Here is an 8,397-nt window from a genome sequence, read left to right on the forward strand (position 1 = left end):
AACAGTCTCAACACATATTTGTAGCAAGTGTAAAGTTGAATATTTAACTAATTGAATTAATTTAATATGGATCTGAAAACCCACATGGATATTGCATTAAATTGCAGAGGCAGCTGTTTAAAAGTGAAATGTTTCCAGATTCCTGAGATGTGTTTGTTAAAAGTGTGGCCATTCTGAGGTGTTTTCCCAGCAGTACGAGTGAAACCCTGAAAGGGCTGACTACAGTTACTGACTCTTATTCTTCTGCATGTGCTGGCAGGATGCGACCTGGTGAGGCACAGATCAATAGTCATGGTTTTGCACTATATTCAATTCAATCCAATTCAATTTTATTTGTATAGTGCTTTTTACAACACAAGTTTTCACAAAGCAGCTTTACATTGTTCCCAGGCCAGAGACCCCCTGAGAGCAAGCCTAAGGCAACAGTGGCAAGGAAAAACTCCCTGATTTACCGGGAGAAACCTTGAGCAGAACCCATCTCAGAGGGGGAGCCCATCTGCTTCTGGCCGGCACTGGGCAAAAAGAATTACATAGAATACTTAAAATTGTACAATGTACTTTAAGACATTTGAGTTTTGATTGTGTAATTATAAAATGTATCCTAGAAAATGTCCGGTTCTTGGCACGCAATTGGCTTGATAGGCAGGGCAGCGGAGTAGCAGGACTGGAGATCGGGCTGTGATGCTTGGACTACAGCTCCAGGCAGGACCCCTTGGTAGTAGGGACAGGAAACAAATAGAGAACAATGATTAGTGGATGGTAAGAATGACATGAATGTACAGCAGAGAGGCAGGAGAGGAGGGACAGGGAAAAAGGTGCCAGTGTGCAACAATGAAAAAAAAAAAACCCCGGCAGGCGAACATTATGGCAGCATAACTAGGGGATGGGAGGCAAGGGACCGGCATAGTTATGAGGGCGGCCCTAAGGCAGTCAACACCAGTTCATGGCACAGAGTCCATGTCATGACAGCAATGACCACTTAGTCCACCAGAGACTCTATGATCCACGCCAGCACCAGGCCATGTCCCTCAGCTAAAGGATTTACTGTATAGATATGTTTTGAGCCTAGACTTAAAGGTGGAGAGAGAGTCTGCTCCCACAAACCTCAGTAGGTAAGCTGTTCCACAGGAGAGGGGCTCGATAGGAAAAGGCTCTACCGCCTATAGTAGTTTTGTCTACTCTTGGAATCATGAGAAGCCCGGCATTTTGGGAACAAAGGGCTCTTTGTGGAAGGTATGGGTGAAGAATTTAGCCCATTTAAAGCCTTAAATGTGAGTAAGAGTATTTTAAAATCGATCCGGTTTTTAATGGGTAACCAGTGGAGAGAAGCTAGAATTGGGGTAATGTGCTCAAAACGTTTAGTTCTAGTTAAGATTCGAGCAGCTGCATTTTGCACCAGCTGAAGGGGTTGTAGTGAGACATCCCATTGCACATCCTGACAAGAGGGCATTACAGTAGTCTAATCTGGATGTTACAAAGGCATGGATTAACTTTTCAGCATCATTAATTGATACAATTTTCCTGATTTTGGCTGTATTTCTCAAATGGAAGAAGTCTGTCCTAGAGGTGTTAGTTATGTGAGTTTCAAAAGAGAGCTCAGGATCAATAATGACACCAAGGACTTTGATAGCTGCATTCGAGGAGAGGGAGACACCATCAAGGTCCAGTGTAAAGTGAGTGAATTTGCTCCTGATTGAATTTTGGCCAACGACCAATATTTCAGTTTTGTCTGAGTTAAGGAGGAGAACATTCTGGGCCATCCAATTCTTTACATCTGTTAGGCAGGCCTCCATGTTTGAGATATTCAGAGGGACATCAGGTTTGACTGATATGTATAACTGAGTGTCATCCGCATAACAGTGGAAGCTAATATCATGTTTACGGATGATATCACCAAGAGGCAACATGTATAACGAGAAGAGCAGAGGCCCAAGCACAGATCCTTGTGGTATACCATATCTTACTCTGGAACAAGCAGAAAATTCATTGTTAATGGAGACAAACTGATATCGTTCTGATAGATAGGACCTAAACCAGGATAGAGCCTGTCCACTTATGCCAACCAGGTTTTCGAGGCGGTCAAGGAAGATACGATGATCAATGGTATCAAAGTCGATCGATGGTATATAAAAATCTACTTTAAAGGGGTGGGGTTGAGTTTAAGTGTTGTGCTTCTGTGTAATAAAATGAAAACGGATAATTCCATTTTAAAGGTTAGACAGCAATGGTATTGCAGTTTCATTAAATGCTTCAATATGTTGTGTTTTTCCAATGCCTTCATTTCAATGATGTAAGATGCTTAAGGCTTTGGCGGTTCCTTTTCCACTGTGAGTAGAGTGTATGCAGGTCATCTACGCAAGTCATTCATGATTAGTGTGTTGGGGTCCATCTAACAGTCAGCTTGCTTCTGTGTCATTCTCCAGAAATGGAATTTAACTAACTTCCCAGTCTTTCTGCAATTCTGTCAAAGTGAGAGAGGCACTAATGTTGTACTAAATAGTTGCATCTTAACTTTGGCCACACACGTAGTGTCTCATGAATGTTGTTGTTGGCTTGATCAGGCAGTGCTAAGAATGATACTGTTTGTTATCTGTTAGAGCTGTTAGCTCCTCACAGCACACTTAAATCCTGAGGACATTCGAATTTCAGTCATTTATGCTGTATTTATAGTGCTGCAGAAAGTTCAGGAGGAAAATTTGGGGAAAGATGTAGACTTCTGCTTTGATTTCAGCATGGACAGACATTAACCCGGGCACTCAGTGACTATTTACAAATGACTGTGCAGCTTGGAATCAAATAACAGGTACATCTACTGCTAAAATGCAATTATCTGGGGGGTGGTGATGCAGCTTGGCAATCGTCTCAGGCCCCCGAAGGATTAACTGGACTGGAAGTGTCTGTGCCAGACAGCCTCTGTCATGGTCTTTCTGTATTGATTTAGAATTACTCTCAAGTGACATCTTTGCATAAATAGAAAGTGATCCTAAGCACTGACCCAGGGCCACTCCAGTACAATAATGTCAGTGTTATGAAAGGTGTTTGATTAGCTTACCTAGGATCAGTTGAGGGCACTACATACGCAGTGCTGCCATTTCAAAGAGAAAATAATGATACATAATTTCAAAACCTTTACATTATTTCGCAACTGCTTATTTTGAAATTGATAAAGTGATGAAAATAATACGTGCAAAATAAAGCCATCTCAAAGTGAAAATGCATAAATATGTTCAGAAATAAATGTGAACTAAAAGTCTTATGGTGAATTGGAAATTAGAACTCTGTCTCAGAACGATGCAACCTACAGAAATGTAATGGAACGTTTTGTGCGTCAGTAGGCTTTAAATCAAATTGCTCTTTGTCAGCATTCAGCTTGTAGTTCAAAGTCAAATGTAAAACGAAATATATCCAAATATAGCAAATTAGCTTCTTGGCCATTTACATTTGTGTCTCACTGTGTTTAATGTGTTTCCTGTCTGATTACTTGTGTAATATCAGGTGTGTAGTGTAAATTTGACAGTTTATAGCTACATTTGGCATTTTCATAAACTCCTGCACAGTGATTTCTGCTGCTGATCAAAGAGGAGGAAAATTTCACAGATTGCTGAGTGACTTTCATTAGCAGTGACTGTGTTTCTCACAATGGACATACCACACATCTCAGCAGCAGTTGTAATGCAAAGCGACATTACTGAATCAGGTAGCTGTCTACACTGTATTAGTGCTATTATTCAGGGTGACAGTGAGACAAATTATCTTCCAATGTGAGACAGATTTTGGAGAACTGCTCCAAACCTCTTTCACCAGTGTTTTCTTCCTTGGTTGTTTGCAGGGTTTTTTGTCCTGGATGAACAGTGAATATTTTCCTTCATTCTCTCATTTGTGATGGAAAGCCATTTTTCATTAATACTGCAATACTGCTCCACCTCTATCTTAATGCCTGTATCTGAACTTTAACCTTAGTCCAGAGTTTCATTTGCTTTTGGCTGGAAGATATTTTAATTGATGACTGAATGAAATGATCTTGAATAGCTGGAGGCTCGGTGTGGAATTAAAAAAGCCCAGCTTTACGTGCTTGTTCTGATGATGATGTGTGTACTCTTCCTCTGAATGCAATGTGTGCCGTCAGCTCCTCGGCACTGTAATGGAGTCATATGGTTATACATACGGAGTGCGTGAACTGCTGCTGGGTAGGGGGCAGGCAGAGTAGCAAATGAAGATTAAAGGGAACAGCTGTCGGGTCTCTCGTCTCCTCTCCTGCCGACCGTGCTTTGGTCTGTAAGAGCCTGAAGCTCTTTCTAGTGAAAAGATTCTCTGAGATGTGGATCCATCAGGATAGAAAGAGATTGGCAGGGTCCACTTTTGATAGCTGCACTCCCAAACATCTTTTAGGTCTACTTCTTTATTTGAATTTTATATATATTTATACTTGTTGCATCAAAAATGGCTCCTGGTCCATTTTTCCTGGAGAAATATTTTCTGTTCATCGCACTATTGTGACCTGAGACCTGTATTTATGAGAACAGTTTTCGCGGACAGGAATCTGGTGTGGAGAGCTGCTGAAATGACAGTGAATTTTAAAATGTTTCCTCCAAGATGTTTGGGTAAAATTTGAGGAGTGTTCCCTGCTTAGCCTTAATCTCAATGTCTGCTTTGAGGCTAGTCAGAAGCTGCTAAACAATTAATCAACTTAATCAGCCAAATCATCTCATTTAAATATGGTTTGGTCACTGAAATGAGTTCATCATACACTTAATTGTTACAAAAGATAGAGAGTCAAGCTGAACCTTTCTTTTTCATTAAGGTTTTGATAAAAAAAGACCCATTTACAAAATCTTCAGTAAGGGGATGAATTCCTACAGCACATTTGACCATAATATTCTGTCAGGACATATTTGGAAGCATTACAAAACTTGTGGGTTAAGTACCCTGCCCAAAGGAACAACAGTAGTGCCCCAGCAGAGAATCAAACTGGCAACCTTTGGTTACGAGCCCTGCTCCTTACCGCTACACCACACTGCTGCTCCTTACCATGGCAGCATTCAGCGGGGGGTGAAGCGGACGCAAACGTGATTGGTGGCTGCTGATGGAAGCCCTGGTGACATCATGCCATCATTGTAGAAGGATGCTGATATATTCTCTCTCCCTTTTGCAACTGAGACAATAAAGCTCATGTTGGAGTCTTTCCACAGTGACCCCATACCAGCTTAGAACAAAATTTTGTTTTATATTTTGGTTTTCCTCAGACAAGAAGAAAAAACTTCTTCAGTGATCAGAGGACATGTTTATCTTTGCTTTTTGGGTGGGTGACACAAGCCAATAGTTATGCACATCCTTGTCTTACCATGGTGGCATTCTAGATTCCATTTCAAAACTTCCCAAACTGCAGTTCTGTCTGTGTGCATTGTGCCCTTTCCTGAAATCCAGGCCTGACACCACCCCCTGATCTCCAGCGATGGCTCTGCCTGGGCCACCTGTCCTTCGCTTCCATTACTGCACATTCAAGAGTCACGGCTGAAAAGCAGGAGGGAGAGGACCACACAGCTGGGCACACTCATACAGCCAGCCAGGCTTGCGCAAACCCTGAATTACACACCTGCCACAGTCTGTCTGCAGTAGGAGCAGGGAATTAGGAAAGGTAAAGCACAGGGCCTGTGTGATTCCTCGTGGGTGGAGTGATGGATGAGCAGCACAGGGAATTATGCCACAAGTGCCACCCAAATGTCTCTCTTCACTTCTGAAGCATTTCCAAAAGCCCCACTTTAGTTTGCTGCAATCAGAGAAAGGCTGGCCTGACTCTGTCCTGATTGTTACTTTAAAAGCCAACCATGTCCATTTCAAAAATGAGCCATCTGGTACAGCATCTGGGAAAATAGCAGGGCAAACTCTTCAACTTTTGAATTCCAGAAGTGTCCCCACCGCTAAGGCTTGTTAGTTCTCAGTTCTATATGTATGAAGACTCTCTGAGCGTAGGAAGGTTTATGATTGGAGTTTCTGTGGAGGAAGTGAATGTTCTCTCATCCACACAGAGTGCTCTCTCTCAGGTGTGGGGGCTGTAAACAGGCTTCCACTTGGTTGTAAGGAGGAGGGTATTTTATAGAGAACATTAACCTTGCTATGAGCTGGAAAACATCAACAGCTAAATGGATAAAGTGAGAGTGCACCTTGAAAGACCACTCCTCTGCATGTGTCTTAAGTGTGTCTTTTGTTAGAAACTCTGTGCTGTATTTCAAAGCTGCTTTTACTCTGAAGAATACTGAACATGATTGGCTGTTGTCCAGATTGCTTTTAGAGGCCATGCAGAAGGCTGAGTAAGAGCACATTTGTAGAAATCCTCGGGTGTGCGCATTAAACTCCCAATATTTACAGTGGCCTTCATGAGAAACTTCATAAAATGTATCTCTGGTCTCTGTTCCACAGTGGCATGAGGGGAACAGCACTGATGTCTGTAATATGCATGTACTGTATATGATACACTGTAATATGTATGTACTGTATATGATACACTGTAATATGCATGTACTGTATATGATACACTGTAATATGTATGTACTGTATATGATACACTGTACTGTATATGATACACTGTAATATGCTTGTAAAAGAGTGATTTATTCCTTAGCAGCTTCCTGCTGACCACTCCAGGGTTCCACTCTCTCTCACTTTCTGCAGTCACTACTCCAATACCCATGTGTTATTGTTGCAGTTGTGGACTTTTTTTATGGTGACTATGGGGAATCTGTTCGTGACCCTTCATATTGAGATGAACCCCGATAATCTGTTGTTCTCTGAAAGTGCTACTTTGCACCTGGTGAAGTCTAGGTATGGCCAGAGAGAAATTACATAAAATATATGAACACATTGAATGAGGGTCATCATTTGGAACTCTGAAATATTCATAAGTTTAAAGTATGAAAATATAACCATGGACTTTTTTGGATAAGTGAAAAGTTTTCCCCTGAATTCATGGCACAGGCAAAGAAATAATAGTTAATAACCTCATGCAGCATGTTGGCAGAAGCTGAACCTAGTGATGGAAGACTGAGGCATCATAAATGTGTGGAGCTGTCCTATGCTGATCTTGCCTCACCCACCATGTCATGGGTTTGCTACCTACCAGGCAGTGATTGCCAGCACATGGTGCCCATTAAGGGCTTCATGAAGCCTCACTCCTGTCACTATTGAGTGGCCTGTATCTCTACATTGTGATTGTTTGTTGTTATAATGGGACACCTGTGAAAGTGACTCTTTCCACTTTCTGCTCATTGCTTTCTGCAGGTGGGCACCTCAAGCAGAGACCTGGACAACAAACTGATCGATGCAGTCACTCAATGCAATTAGTGTGATCTCACGCAGAATGGAGGATCCCCGAGGAAGATAGACTAGAATCAGATTTAATATCATAATGTACACATTCAACAATGCTTGGTTCATATGTCATGATGAGCAACACAAATTGTTTTTAAAATAATTTCTAACACATGCTTACAAATATATATACTGTATATAACAGGTGTTCTAATGCTAAAGCTGTCCTTAGAGCGTCTGTTTCTGCTGCTGAAGCTAGCCAGCTTGCTTTCGTGGCCAATGTAATGGTTTAAAGGGTGTTCACCCTCAAGGTGTTGTGTTGCTTGGATCTCCATCACAATATGTTAGTAATGCTAATTTAATGTGAAAACTATGGCTAACTTGCAGGTCAAAGTCTAGAGTAGCTGCATTTGATGTAATTTAGGCTAATGCTGTCCTAGCTGGAATGGAATGTCCACCAGCTCCATCCTAGCTGGGATAGCAATAATACAACTAGCTACTCCATAGCTGTCTTATCATTACCGCATTAAGGTCTGATGTTGGAAGGTTTTCTTTTTATTTGTTTATAAGTCAGCAACGCAGCCAGTAAGTACAACTTTTAGGATTAAATTGATCACTTTTACCATTACTGGCTGTAGTAAACTTTAACAGTAATTTTGGCTAGGGAGAGAAATTACATAAAATATATGAACACATTGAATGAGGGTCATCATTTGGAACTCTGAAATATTCATAAGTTTAAAGTATGAAAATATAACCATGGACTTTTTTTTAAATTTTAACTTTAGTCCTATGCTTGTTTTCAGATAGCCCCAATAGACATCTAGTACATTGACATAAATTAAATGCACTGCCTCATAAGCTTACACTGCTGAAACAGTCAAGATTGTATGTATGCTTATGTGTTTGCTGGCTATGGTGTAAACTCTTTAATGACATAGCTTGACATGGTTTGTCAGCTAACTTTCCAAAATTTAAAATTAGCTAGCTGGCTAACGAGGTAATGACATCAGTAGCCTGCAAGTTAACTACCTACTAAGCAGGCTAGTTGGCTTACTAACAAGCTGATTAGCTCCAAATGAACCAACTTGA

The sequence above is a fragment of the Megalops cyprinoides genome, chromosome 12 (assembly GCF_013368585.1).
Source record: "Megalops cyprinoides isolate fMegCyp1 chromosome 12, fMegCyp1.pri, whole genome shotgun sequence".
NCBI classification, from domain to species: domain Eukaryota; kingdom Metazoa; phylum Chordata; class Actinopteri; order Elopiformes; family Megalopidae; genus Megalops; species Megalops cyprinoides.